The sequence below is a fragment of the Gigantopelta aegis genome, chromosome 1, assembly GCF_016097555.1.
Source record: "Gigantopelta aegis isolate Gae_Host chromosome 1, Gae_host_genome, whole genome shotgun sequence".
Lineage (NCBI taxonomy): Eukaryota > Metazoa > Mollusca > Gastropoda > Neomphalida > Peltospiridae > Gigantopelta > Gigantopelta aegis.
The window spans coordinates 32,434,717-32,450,088 of record NC_054699.1 but is presented as its reverse complement, the minus strand read 5'-3'; the positions used below and the strand labels follow the sequence as shown (position 1 = coordinate 32,450,088).

The 15,372-nt window shown below is 40.8% G+C and overlaps 1 protein-coding gene across 1 annotated transcript in view; it reads left to right on the top strand.

Annotated features, from left to right (window-relative positions):
- Positions 1–12,061: 12,061 nt before the first annotated feature.
- LOC121373932 (protein PML-like) overlaps positions 12,062–15,372 on the top strand; it is a 38,502-nt gene continuing 35,191 nt past the window's right edge. Inside the window, exon 1 of the mRNA XM_041500763.1 lies at positions 12,062–13,146. The gene's annotated coding sequence lies outside the window, so the exon portion shown is untranslated. The remainder of the gene's footprint in view (positions 13,147–15,372) is intronic.

The window sequence follows — 15,372 nt, the reverse complement described above, 5'->3', positions numbered from 1 at the left end:
GAGATGGAATTCTAAGGAGTAAAAGCAAATGGGGCAGTGGGATAAAAAAAAAAAAATAATAATAATAATAATAAAAACACATTATCTATATTGCATTGTGTCCGCTCGTTTACAGCGTACATGTTCAATCAATTCTGAGTTCGAATCCCCTAAGTAAACAATTAAATTACATTATTTACAATTGTGAATAATGTAGTCACAGCTGCAGGTTCTTGAACAATAATGTAAAGGTAGCGCAACAGCGTGACTTAATATGAATTATTAAGTTTCATAATATTGATTACATGGATTCTAATGCTTGCGACATGAAACGTTACAACATCCATAGCTTGTATAAATTCATTGTATGGCCCTGATATCGAGGCTCGTCAAGGCCTATGATTATATACTCTTCAAAAAAAGAAACGCAAAAGGGTACAAATGGGTTATAACTCCGATTTTATGTTTCCTACCGGTTCATGCTTTGTGAATATAAGGTCATTGCATGTCCCAAACACATTCCCACGGTTACATTCGATAAAACGCAGCTACTGTACAATAAAGTTCCAAAATGTGAATATTCGCAAAAACGCAGCCACGTGCAAACCATGTCACCACTGCACGTGCGTTGTCTGCACGTGCAACATGAACACCGACAGTATAAAAGTGCAGGGTGTTCGCTTGCCTGGCCTCTGTATCTGGCCGACAGTTGACAATCCAGGACATGCCACGTCTCAGTGAACCGCAGAGAAACAATGCCATCGGCCGACTAGACGCAGGCGAATCCAGTACGGCCGTTGCCAGGGCATTCCATGTGTCCCCAAGCACCATCTCCAGACTGTGGGACCGTTACCAGCAACATGGATCAACACGTGACCTCCCTAGATCCGGTCGACCACGGGTCACTACCCCCGGGCAGGACCGCTACATCCGGGTACGCCACCTTCGGGAACGATTGACTACTGCCACCTCCACAGCCGCAGCAATACCAGGTTTGCGCAGGATATCCGACCAGACCGTACGGAACCGCCTACGTGAGGTAGGAATTCGTGCCAGACGTCCAGTTCGAGGTGTCATCTTAACACCACAACACCGTCGACTCCGACTGCAGTGGTGCCAGATTCATCGACAATGGCCTCAACTGCGATGGAGACAGGTGTGGTTCAGTGACGAGTCCCGATTTCTGCTCCGACGTCATGATGGAAGATGTCGCGTGTATAGGCGTCGTGGTGAACGTTATGCGGCAAACTGCGTGCAGGAAGTGGACAGATTCGGCGGGGGTAGTGTCATGGTGTGGGCAGCCATCTCACACACTGGCAGAACTGACCTGGTCCACGTGCAGGGCAACCTGAATGCACAGGGCTACATTGACCAGATCCTCCGGCCACACATCGTTCCAGTTATGGCCAACGCCAACGCAGTGTTCCAACATGACAACGCCAGGCCTCACACAGCACGTCTCACAACGGCTTTCCTACAGAACAACAACATTAATGTCCTTCCTTGGCCATCGACATCACCGGATTTGAACCCAATTGAGAATATATGGGACGAGTTGGACCGACGCCTCCGACAGCGACAACCACAGCCCCAGACCCTGCCCGAGCTGGCAGCAGCCTTGCAGGCCGAGTGGGCCACCATCCCCCGGGACGTCATCCGTACTCTGGTTGCTTCAATGGGCAGGCGGTGCCAGGCAGTTGTCAACACACGCGGAGGCCACACCCGGTATTGACTCCAGATGACCTTGACCTTGGTGGTGTGTCCTATCACTTACTCACAATGGACTAGAGTGAATTGTGAACAATCCTGCAACATTTGGTAATTATCGGACTCACCATTCAATAATTAAATCAATTCTCCAAATGTTACGACAATGTGGTTTTGCTTTTCTTCTTTTGAAGAGTATATATATATATATATATATATATATATATATATATATATATATATATATATATATATATATATATATATAATCATAGGCATCTGGTCTCCTATTTCAGCTAATATAGGGTTGCAAACGAATCACAGCGCATTTTTACATGGATTACAACTAATATTGTGTGTAGAATGATGGAAATACATAGTGGAAAGGTTGCAAATCCTCTCATTTTGCTACAATATCTCCGTCGCGTTTGCCCCAATGCGGGGGGGGGGGGGGGGGGGGGTGAACCCCCAGTCTCGAATGCTTATGCATATACCATACTAGAGCACATTGATTTTTTAATCATCGCTTATTGCATGTGAAACATTTGGTAATTTCTGACATAGTCTTAGGAAACCCGCTACATTTTTTTCCCATTAGTAGCAAGGGGTCTTTTATATGTACCATCTCATAGACAGGATAACACATACCACGGCCTTTGATGTACCAGTCGTGGTGCAATGGCTGAAGCGAGAAATAGCACAATGGGCCCACTGACGGGGATCGGTCCTAGACCGACCACGCATCGAGCGAGCACTTTTCCACTTGGCCTGAATATAATATGATGTGATGCTACACAAATATGCAGAGGAAAGAAAAAAAGAAAGAATTTTTTTATTTAACGACGCACTCAACACATTTTATTTACGGTTATATGGCGTCAGACATATGGTTAAGGACCACACAGATTTTGAGAAGAAACCCGCTGTCGCCACTACATGGGCTACTCTTCCGATTAGCAGCAAGGGATCTTTTATTTGCGCTTCCCACAGGCAGGATAGCACAAACCATGGCCTTTGTTGAACCAGTTATGGATCACTTGTCGGTGCAATGGTTTACACCTACCCACTGAGCCTTGCGGAGCACTCACTCAGGGTTTGGAGTCGGTATCTGGATTAAAAATCCCATACCTCGACTGGGATCCGAACCCAGTACCTACCAGCCTGTAGACCGACGGCCTACCACGACGCCACCGAGGCCGGTCATAATATGATATGATGCTACACAAATATGCAGAGGTGTCATTAAGTAAAAAGGGGTGTGTGTGTGTGTGTGTATATATATATATATATATATATATATATATATATATATATATATATATATATATATAGTCAAACCTGTCTTAAGCGGCCACACAAGGGAGTAGATAAAATTGGCCGCTTAAGACAGGTGGCCGCTGATTACAGGTTGCCACATGTAGAGTCTTTAAAATAGTTGTTGTTGTTTCTTGTTTTACCGTCAATACTGATAATTAACGGATGCGTGCTTCACAGTTGACTATAAATCAACTTCAGAAAACATGCAACTGGAATGTATTAAATTAACCGTTCATTTTCATTTACTAGGAGTTCCTACTTCATACAGTGTAAGGGACAGGACGTAGCCCAGTGGTACAGCGTTCGCTCGATGCGCGGTCAGTGTGAGATCGATCCCCGTTGGGCTATTTCTCGTTCCAGCCAGTGCACCACGACTGGTATATTAAAGGTCGTAGTATGTACTACCCTGTCTGTGGGATGGTGCATATAAAAGATCCCTTGTTGCTAATCGGAAAGAGTAGCCCATGAAGTGGCGACAGCGGGTTTCCTCTCTCAATATCTGTGTGGTCCTTAACCATATGTCTGACGCCATATAACTGTAAATAAAATGTGTTGAGTGCGTCGTTAAATAAAACATGTCTTTCTTTTCTTTCATGCGGTGTATTGTCATTGCAAGTGAATCTACATATGGCAAGCATAGCCTGCCTAGAGGCAATTAGATGTATTCCAGAGTCATACTTTCTTAATTGATACACAGTTGAGATGTTGGGCCTGAATGGGTACTAAAAAAGAAGGTGTAAAGATTGGTTATTTGCTGCATCTTATTGCTGTTGTTAAAATATCCCTTTTATATAACAGTAAACATTTACTTTGGCCGCTTAATACAGGTATTATAGCGATTTGGGATCTGATTTAGGTGGCCGCTGGCCGCGTTCGACAGGTGACCGCTTATTACAGGTGCGTTTACGTTATACATCGTTTGGGAGGGAATAAAGTGACCGCTAGGACAGATTTGACTGTATATATATTAAAATATACATTCCCATTATATCATTTTCTATAGGTACTAAATAGACATAACTAATACTATACAGTACTTCTGTTATGTTCTAAATAAGTCGTGATAAACAGATCGTCACTTCATCTAAAACGATGTAAAAATACAAAATGTGCCAATAGTATTTGATGGAAAGAAATAAAGTATCACCCAGATAGCAACAAGAAATAATGACTGCATTAAAAATCAATTCATATTGTCAGAAGTTGACTGGGAACATAATTATAGGCAGCACATTCAACACTACAGACATTCAATCCCACATTACAACTTGGTATGAAATACAGACATTATTACGCTAGTTGTGAATTATTAAATTTGGTCTACAGTTTGATGTGTTCCCTTATTTCTTTCCATCAGTATATTTGTCATGTACTGTCGACATTTAAGGCTTAGCCTAGTAACCGTTCACACACCCCTTATCAAATGACTGTCTTCGTCACAGGCGTGCTGGTAACCTAATATAACTACTTTGTTTTAACCAGGATGTTGCCCGACAGACTAGGTAGCTGTGACAAGCGATACGGCTGACGGGAGTACAATGAGCACACAGTTTCCACCTATATTTACTCGTATTCATATCGTGTTCGTCTACTTTTGGTGACTCCACTGTTCAAAGGAAACCAAGCGAGACGGAACTGAAGGAAAGAAGAATTGTTTTCTTTAACGACGCACGCAACACATTCTAATGGGGGTTACTTATATGGCGTCGCAAATGATGAAAGAGAAAAATCGCCGCCATCATGCCATGAGCTATTCTTTTCGATTAGCAGCAAGGGACCTTTCATACAGACAACATCCTGCATATAGGATAGTACATACCACGGCCTTTGTCACACCAGTTGTGGAGCACTGGCTGGAAAGAAATAGCCCAATCGGCCCACCGACATAAAAAGTATGTCACCTCATAATAGTTTTAATCTACCTCCAACGAAATAAGGTGTCGCATGGTATTTATGATTTAAAGAGTATTTTTGTTAGTAACCTTCATTTTAGCTAAAAATCGCAGTCCATTTAAGAAAAAATATTTTACCCTGTACCGGTTTCAACCTCAAGTGTACACCGCATATCAAATGTAGACATGGGGGGATTCATTGAGTAGACCTACACACACACACACACCCCCCCCCCCCCCCGCTCCGCCGTGCCTGATACTACATAAAAGTATATTAACTTGGAATAGATAATAGTACAAATAATCAGTGTCGAATGTTACTACCAATTACATGTAGACCTGCATTTTTATAACAAGACAATGTCTTTGTCTCTGTGTTAAATGTTTATGGCGGTTTTTTGTTGTTGTTGTTGTTGTGGGGTTGTTGTTGTTGTTGTGTGTGGGGTTTTTTTTTTTTTTTTTTGGGGGGGGGGGGGGTGTCACAAATATAGGACTCTACACAATAGAAACAAACAAACAAACAAACAAACACAAAATAAAACAAAACAAAACAAACAGAGAACAATACAACCGCAATTTTTTATTCAATGAAACAGTAAACATTTCATATCATCAAATTCAGTTACATTTTTGTTTTTACTCCAAAGATTGTATACTAAATATATTTAGTTGGATAATAAACCAAATTTTATGTCAATGTGTGTGTGTGTGTGTGTGTGTGTGTGTGTGTGTGTGTGCGCGCGCGCGCGCGCGCGCTCGTGCGTTTGTGTATAATAGGTATATACCAGTGAAGCGTGAATAATATGTAATTTATAACTTCCCTTAAAGATATTATGCCAATTATAATAAACATAATATTTGGCTTGATTGGTTTCTTTTAGAAGTGATATTAACCGATTCGTTTACACCTTTGGCATATTATAACAGTACACAATTACATACACTATTTTTAAAGTGCTAAACGAAGTAACTAACGGGTTATTCGTTATATAAAATGTGCAAACCAATATAACTATCAACAATAAAGTTTAATATTGTGTGCCTTATTATTATTCAAAATTACAGACAGCAACAAAATATACAGTTCTTGTCATCCACGTAAAATAGGGATGCGTTCAGTGACAACGAACAGCACCAACGTTCAAGAACTATTTAACTGGTTCTCGATTCTGTTTAAATTCAAGCTCAATATAAAGTCTGTGATGTTTGTAATTAATTAAGTCTGTGATGTTTGTAATTAATTAAGAGGCCGTGTAAGTTGAATAAACTGATTGTTGCTAGCAACCGGCCTCAATGGCGCAGTGGTTAAGTCATCGGACTACAGGCTGGTAGGTACAGGGTACACAGCCCAGTACCGGCTCCAACCCAGAGCGAGTTCTTAAGGTCTCAATGGGTAGGTGTAAGGCCATTACACCCTCTTCTCTCTCACCAACCACTAACAAACCAACTGACAATTAACCCACTGCCCTGGACAGACAGCCCAGATATCTCAGATGTGTATCCAGGATAGCGTACTTGAACCTTAATTATTTCTCGCTTCAGCCGCACCACGACTGGTACACCAAAGGCCGTGGTAAGTGCTATCCTGTCTGGAATGTTGCATATAAAAGATCCCTTGCTGCAAATCGAAAAAGAATAGCCTATGAAGTTGCGACAGCGGGTTTCTTAGATCTCAATATCTGTGTGGTCCTTAACCTTAACCGCATCAAACGATTAGTGGTTCTTCGTGTACTGCTGGATTTTTATATAGCAATGACCTTAAGTGGTCATCCGTATAGGTGGCCCATCCACAGATAGTAATCTCACGAATGCTCTTGGAACGTTATGGGTCACCTCGGAAGTTCAACAACAACAACATCTTCAATATAACAACTTCAACATCTGGAGATCATCATGCGTTTTTCCCACCTGCTCCTTTGGGTGGACGAATGGCGGACTGTTCATAAACATCACCATTCCTCTCCTTCCTCACCCCATCATTCCTTCCCATACCTATCCCAACAACCATCCTTCATATACATTATAAATAATGTGCCCATAACAGTTGTATGGATAACCTGGGAAGGATGGGGGGAGGGGGAGGGGGAGGGGGGGGGCTGACGCCGTGTCAGGATGCGTTAGGGCGAAGGTGATCTCGGCCGTTAGGTTTGCTGGTAGGAGGCCTCCCCCGCCCACACACCCGGCGCGCCCTACCCATGGAAATCCGGCCCAGCAATGTTGGGTACTTTCCTGGTATTGGAACGTCAGCAACCTGTCCGCGAAGCCCACCCGTTTGCGAAACGTTCTTCCAGGGCCTAATATATAAATGATATTAATTAAATACATTACTTAGAGCACCGGCCAAAGATGTCCCAATTGCGACATTTTGTGCTTCAACATGCCCCTCCATATTCGATGCATATTAGCAAAGCTTCGTATGGATCATGCTATCTGCTACAGATACAGACGTAGTTGCCGTAGCACTTGAGAGATGCGAACAGTAGGTGGCTGTTAGTACAGTGTATACATACATACCTGATCACATTATCCCAACCAAATTCAAAGGGTAAAGGGAATGGGGATTAGTTCTTCTGTTATAGCTTTGTTGATATATTGCATATTGTGTTTTTAACCACAAACGTTAACATTGTTGCCTATGGGATTTTGTATGGTATAGTATAACCTATAACGATATTCCAGTCGCCTATCTTGACGGAAAGCCTCGAGTTCGAAAGTCGATCGATCGAGATATTAAGTTGATCGATCGAGATAGTAAGTCGATCGATCGAGATAGTAAGTCGATCGATCGAGAAAAATAATTTGATGCGATGTCCTTTCCCAGCCACTGTAAGTACTATATTTGCATAGGCACACGTTAACGCCTCGGTGGCGTCGTGTTTAGGCCATCGGTCAAAATGCTGGTAGGTACTGGGTTCGGATCCCAGTCGAGGCATGGGGTTTTTAAACCAGAACTGACTCCAAACCCTGAGTGAGAGCTCAGCAAGGCTCAATGGGTAGGTGTAAACCAAGGCCGGCTCTTGTGTCCACGACAGGCGTGCGCTACAACAGCTTGTTCTGAATGTTCCTCTCTCTCTCTCTCTCTCTCTATATATATATATATATATATATATATATATATGTCACGGGGATTCTATAATTCCCGTAACTGAATAAAACACGATTATCAAAATATCTCTCCTAACTGTATATCTATTAGATCTCTCTGTAACAGGCGGTTAAACCCTAGTATGGCTCGTCTCTAGGTATGATCAGAGATACGATCTTATATAAAGTATATATTATTATAGCACGTTAGCTCACTAGAAACACAACAAAACACAATACACTTTGGAATCTGTATTAACCTACGCTGACAAATGTACAGCCGTAGTAGTTAATTAATAACAACAATAATAACAACCCAGAACTGATCACTTAATTAGTTAATCTCTAGGTGCCTAGTTACACAATATGCGAATCACTTCACCGTTACACCACACCCACACGTGTGATAATTGAGAAACGCTTCCAGGAGAAGTTAATTAATAACAACACCATTCCTAACTGGTTAATTTTTAATTAACCCTTACTACTCGTTCAGTAACGTGTGATAATTTAGGAACGCTTCCAGGGGAACTTAATTAATAAAGGAATTACAGCTCTATTCCTAACGGGTTAATTTTTAATTAACCCTAACTACTCATTCAGTAACCTTGTAACACAGAATTAATACTGGTACCTATCACAATAAAGACAATAACCTACAGTTTACCTAGGTCCACTAGGATGACTGGCTAAGCTTTATATTACCAAATACTCATATAATGTTAGAACAAAAAGTCTACGATTTACTTCGCCAGATGACCGAAGACACTGTCTAAAGAATATTGGTATAATACAGTATCAAAATATTTAAAGTCACATCAATCACATCAAGGTTATACACAGAGCAGAAATGAAAATATTTACCAAAGTCCAACGGACTACGTTCCCTGGGAGCCTTCCTATTCTGGTTCTCCTCGATATTTCTAAAAACTAGCTATTTATTATAAAAGCAGAATCCCCCTATCATCTGATATTTCACCTCTACTAGAGTCGGTATATTTCTCTCTGATCGTCAGTCTGGCTGTCGCCAACCGCGAGCAATCGCCACATGGTCAGTACCTGGCTGTCGCCACATGGCCTCCGCACTTGGCTGGGTGTGTATTAGGCGTACCGATCGAGGACTGTCGCGCAGAAGTATTACGTAACAAGTTGCCCATCTGGGCTTAAGTGGAATTAAACTGCACACGGCCCTCTAACACAATTAAAATCGCCACAGGCGAAAACAAATTTAAGAGCATGGTCCGTCACAATATATATATATATATATATATATATATATATATATATATATATATATATATACTATGTAATGCTTAATGGCTGTGCATAATATTAATAATTGCAGGTAGATAGTCGATCGTAACTATTAAATTACACATGAAATTGTGTCCGTTACACTACGTCCGTCTGACAATGACACTGGATTCGCTGTTCCGATTTGTTTGCGAGTCAGACAGTAGAAACCTTATCGTTAATAAATGATACAATGATATTTGTATTGTACGTTTATCAGCAAAAACACTCCTATGTATTCTTTCTCTCTTTTTTTTGTATTTCCAAATAGTGTAACATACTCAGTCAATGAAAAAAAACATGACTCATAGGTGTGTGGTACCGACCGATATGATGCAATCCTGAATCAACTGAATGCTGGAACGTTCGGAAGTCTTGCAAATGTTATACTCACCTATATTAGAATAATATCCATAGGAAAAATCCACATAGATGCTTACTTTTGAGAATGATTTTAGCAACTAATCTTATACAATGTAAGGCGTCACAGTCTGGGAGTCAAATTGAAATGTGATATTTGTCAGCTGTGAATCGTTCCGTTGATCCGCATCCTGGTAATCTAAACTATGTGTGAGCCCACTTGAATTTTGTTTTACTTCCTCACATACAGACAGACACACACACGCACACATACACACACACGCACACACACATACACACACACATATACACACATACGCACACACGCACACACATACACGCACACACACATACACACACGTATACGAATACGCACACACGCATACACACGCACACGCACACACACACATACACACACATACGCACACACACGTACACACACACATACACACACGCATACACATACACATACACACGCATACACACACACATACACACACACACACACACACACACACACACACAGACACACACACACACAGACGCACACACACAGGCACATACACATATCTCGATGACGATAATATATATATATATATACATATATATATATATATACACACACACACAGTGTTGAATGTGGGGAAGGGGCGGACAGGGGAGGGGGAGGATGTGAGAGCGGAGTGCCCCTAACGTATATATTTATTTATTTGAAATATGATTTTTTTTCTTCTTAATATAGTATAATATCGACCAATTACACTTCGCCTTTTATAGCGTTATTAGGGAGCATGCAAATTCTAAAAATATCAGGCGAGACTATTTATGCAATAGGCGAACTTGTTGGTCTATTTCAACATTGAAAAACAGGGGGAAAATTGCAGTAATAAACTCTGGATTGTATACTAGTATAAACAGATTTTATGGCTATACCATCACGGTTTTTGTTTTCGTCTTGAAACGAATTTTGTATAACATTTTATATTGCAATTAGTTTCCGGGATACTTCGTAATTCACCCGAATCATTTCGTATACCCTCGGCATAATCCCGAATGTTTTCAAATTCTTTTCAAATCACTCGGTGGCGCAGTGGGCCATCGGACTACAGGGTTCGCAGCCCGGTACCGGCTCCAACCCAGAGCGAGCTCTTAAAGGCTCAATGGGTAGGTGTAAGGCCACTACACCCTCTTCTCTCTCACTAACCACTAACAAACTAACAACTAACCCACTGTCCTGACCAGGCAACCCAGATAGCTGAGGTGTGTGCCCAGGACAGCGTGCTTGAACCTTAATTGGATATAAGCACGAAAATAAGTTGAAATCAATCAATCAATCAAATCACTGGCATGACTTTGCAAGTAAGGTTTTGATTGGTCGAATAAAAGGTCAACTGGACATGAGCTTCAACCGGCTGCTGCTAGATCCACATGTAATAGTGGAGCTAATTTTAATTACATTGAATAAAACGTTTCTTTCTTTAACTTCCCTTTGCTTTAGAGTTACACGCTTAGTCTGTATTGATAGTTAGTAAATAATATTATAATATTATGTCGTAAAAAACACCCTGTATTTTCATTTATTATTTGAGCTTTTGTTTTCTTTTCTTCCTGCAGTACCTGCAGAAAATCAGCTAACAAAAGGGATACGTCTAAACTAAATAGGGCACTTTCTGCATAACTGCTCCTTTTGTCAATGTAGGTTGAGATCCCTTGGTTAACCGAACGACCTAAACGAAACCAAGAAAGTTGCATTAGTTGTGCAGCGAGCTAGGCAAGGTGACATAATCTGATAGATAAAACCGTTATTCACGACCAAGACCGTATCTCTGCACTTTGCACCGGCCTCGGTGGCGTCGTGGCAGGCCATCGGTCTACAGGCTGGTAGGTACTGGGTTCGGATCCCAGTCGAGGCATGGGATTTTTAATCCAGATACCGACTCCAAACCGTGAGTGAGTGCTCCGCAAGGCTCAATGGGCAGGTGTAAACCACTTGCACCGACCAGTGATCCATAACTGGTTCAACAAAGGCCATGGTTTGTGCTATCCTGCCTGTGGGAAGCGCAAATAAAAGATCCCTTGCTGCTAATCGGAAGAGTAGCCCATGTAGTGGCGACAGCGGGTTTCCCCTCAAAATCTGTGTGGTCCTTATCCATATGTCTGACGCCATATAACCGTAAATAAAATGTGTTGAGTGCGTCGTTAAATAAAACATTTCTTTCTTTCTACACTTTGCAGGGTTAAAGGTTGCGTTTGATAGACAAGTGCCACCCGTACAGTCATGTCACTGTCATGGTCCGACGCCTATATTTACTTCGTACACAAACAATGTTTATCATGCAGCTATTTATTACGACTGGCATGCAGGTCCGTCGTCGTATTTTTAGATGTGTTTTACGGGTAACGTTTGAAAGCAAAACTACATTTCTTCTAATTGGGTCGACCCACATTTAGATCGATGCTCCAGGCGTTAACCATACAGGTATGAATAAACAGAAGTCAGTGTTGTGGTCTTGGTTGTATATGTCGTATCAGGCTTTCTGAGTCATTAAATAACATCAACTTGGAGGCTGTGGTCCGGTGGTTAACAAACAAACTGAAACCTAACCTAACTAAACGACATAAAACTGGAGGCTGTAGCCGGGTGGTTATCCAACCTGCCTGAACGAAATACAGATCGTAGAATTACTTGTGCAGTGTATATTAGTTTGGAGACGATATCACATTGGAGGCTGTGGTCGGGTGGTTATTCAACGTCCAATAGCCGATGATAAGATAAAAAATCAATGTGCTCTAGTGGCGTCGTTAAATAAAACAAACTTTACTTTACTGCTTGAACGAAGTCGAGATATTGGAATTAGCTGTGCAGTGTATATTAGTTGGAGACGATACCACATTGGAGGCTGTGGTCGGGTGATTATTCAACCTGCTTGAACGAAGTCGAGATATTGGAATTAGTTGTGCAGTGTATATTAGTTGGAGACGATACCACATTGGAGGCTGTGGTCGGGTGATTATTCAACCTGCTTGAACGAAGTCGAGATATTGGAATTAGCTGTGCAGTGTATATTAGTTGGAGACGATACCACATTGGAGGCTGTGGTCGGGTGGTTATTCAACCTGCTTGAACGAAGTCGAGATATTGGAATTAGCTGTGCAGTGTATATTAGTTGGAGACGATACCACATTGGAGGCTGTGGTCGGGTGGTTATTCAACCTGCTTGAACGAAGTCGAGATATTGGAATTAGCTGTGCAGTGTATATTAGTTGGAGACGATACCACATTGGAGGCTGTGGTCGGGTGGTTATTCAACCTGCCTGAACGAAATAGACATAGTGGAATTAGTTGTGCAGTGTATATTAGTTGGAGACGATATCAAATTGGAGGCTGTTGTCGTGTGGTTAACCAACCTGCTTAAACGAGATCACGATAGTGGTATTAGTTCTGCAGTGAACCAGGTTGACTATATGACATCAAACTAGAGGTTTACGTTGCCTAAGCGAAGCGAAGATTGTGGTAAAAATATATATATCCTTCTCTGTCTCTCTCTCTCTCTCTCTCTCTCTCTCTCTCTCTCTCTCTCTCTCTCTCTCTCTCTCTCTCTCTCTCTCTCTCTCTCGCTCTCTCTCTCTCTCTCTCTATATATATATATATATATATATATATATATATATCCCTTATTTCCGTTGCATATGTCTCTCTGCCTGCATGTCTATCTGTCTGTCTCTCTCTGTGTCTATTTTGCCAAAATATTTCCATCGTTGTTGTCTGAGTTTGAGGATTTGCTCGAGCACTGGGGTGGGGGGGAGGAGGGGGGGGGGCAGTTGCCGTAACTCTTTACCCGTCCACTTATGAGGTCTGATATTTCATTATCAAAAACAGCTTTAATACCGTAGTGTTTAAAAACTAGGCTTTCGTAGAGCGGTTATAACGACACTGGTTAAGCCATGCATGACGTGATGCACCATGACAACGTAACCTGCAATGTTTGCGGCAAATGAAGCGGATACATCGGAAACCGACCGCACCCTGCAGATCTCTTTACTACATTACACCTCCAGATGTAACTGCTGTTTGTTACTGCAGGCACGGCGGAGCAGGGGCGCTGGGGGCTCAAGTTTTCTAAATTTTATGAGGGAGCATACCCCCCGAACCGCCTAGAAACCTTGCTTTGCTCCCTCGATCTCAGTGAGTCGGTGGACCCATTGGGCTATTACTCGTTCCAGCCAGTGCACCACGACTGGTGTATCAAAATCCGTGGTATGTGCTATCCTGTCTGTGGGATGGTGCATATAAAATAGCCCTTGCTACTAATGGAAAATTTTTAGCGGGTTTCCTTTTTAAGACTATATTATATTAAAATTACCAAATGTTTGACATCCAATAGTCGATGATTAATATATCAATGTGCTCTAGTGGTGTCGTTACATACATGTAATACATGCACAATACGTTGTATTTTTCACTATTATTTTGAGAATTGAATTCAGAAATTACTTAGATTGTGTATTTATTTTTCCGTACATCCGAAGTGTTTTTGGTCATCTAGCGTTTCTAATACCTCGAAATACATTTTTAATAATTTTGAGTCTGAGAAGTAACGTCTAGTATAGTCTATTTATAAGGGTATTTCCCCGTTTCAATTTGACATCCAGCAGCTGATGATTAATATATCAATGTGCTCTAGTGGTCTCGTTAAACAAAACAAACTTTTTTTCCCCGTTTCAACGTCACAGACACTTTATTCTCTTAACTGTAACGTTTTATAGATCTATGTGTTTTATAGATGTATGTGTTTTATAGATCTATGTGTTTTATGTGTTTTATAGATCTATGTGTTTTATAGATCGATGTGTTACAGGTTTGGAGATTAGCCAGACCTGGAGTCCATTTCCAAGGGTTTACAACCATAGTAGTGTCGGAAATAGAATAAAAATGATTTTCGTCGATTATTTCTTACATATTAAACAGACAAGTAAATATTTTCTAAATATCTATTTACTGATAGTCTACCTAATTTAGCATTTACTTGTTTTGGCTCTCATTGATGTACAAGGTGGTGTTTACTCATGAAATTAAAAGAAAGATGTCAATAAACAGGTGGTATGTGCACTTTAACAGACTATAACAAATTTTGGTAATATGTGTCAATTTCATTGCTGTTTCAATATGTGAGGGACTGTTTCTAATGACAGTTTACCCCTATCCCTCTTAGAACAAAATATTTGTAGACATTTATAAGTAACTTTTGAGCAAAACTAAATCTATTATACCGGTATTAAAGGTGCTATCTCAAAGTTGCAAATCATGTTTTTATTAAATTTTGCTTTAACATTTAAAGACTACATCATTAACTATATGCCCATACATGATTATAGGAAATAATTTTATCTACTAGTGTAAAATACATTTTTATTGGAGAATCTTTGTCACAAACAGATGCTCACATATAACTTCTAATATAGCACCTTTAAGTGGTTGCAAATTTCTAAAGTACTTTTATTGTATTTATAGTCACTAAATATGCTGGTCATAACTAATAATTTATGCTGCAATTCAAAATAATCAGTTAACTTGCAGTTATAAATTAAAAGTTTGTTTACAGGTAAATGAAATGGACACGTATCATCAAAATGTGTTATAGTCTGTTCCAATAAAGGTCACAAATCTGTTTACCGACATCTTTATTTCAATTTCAAGAGTAAACACCACCTTGTACATCGATGAGAGCCCAAACAAGTA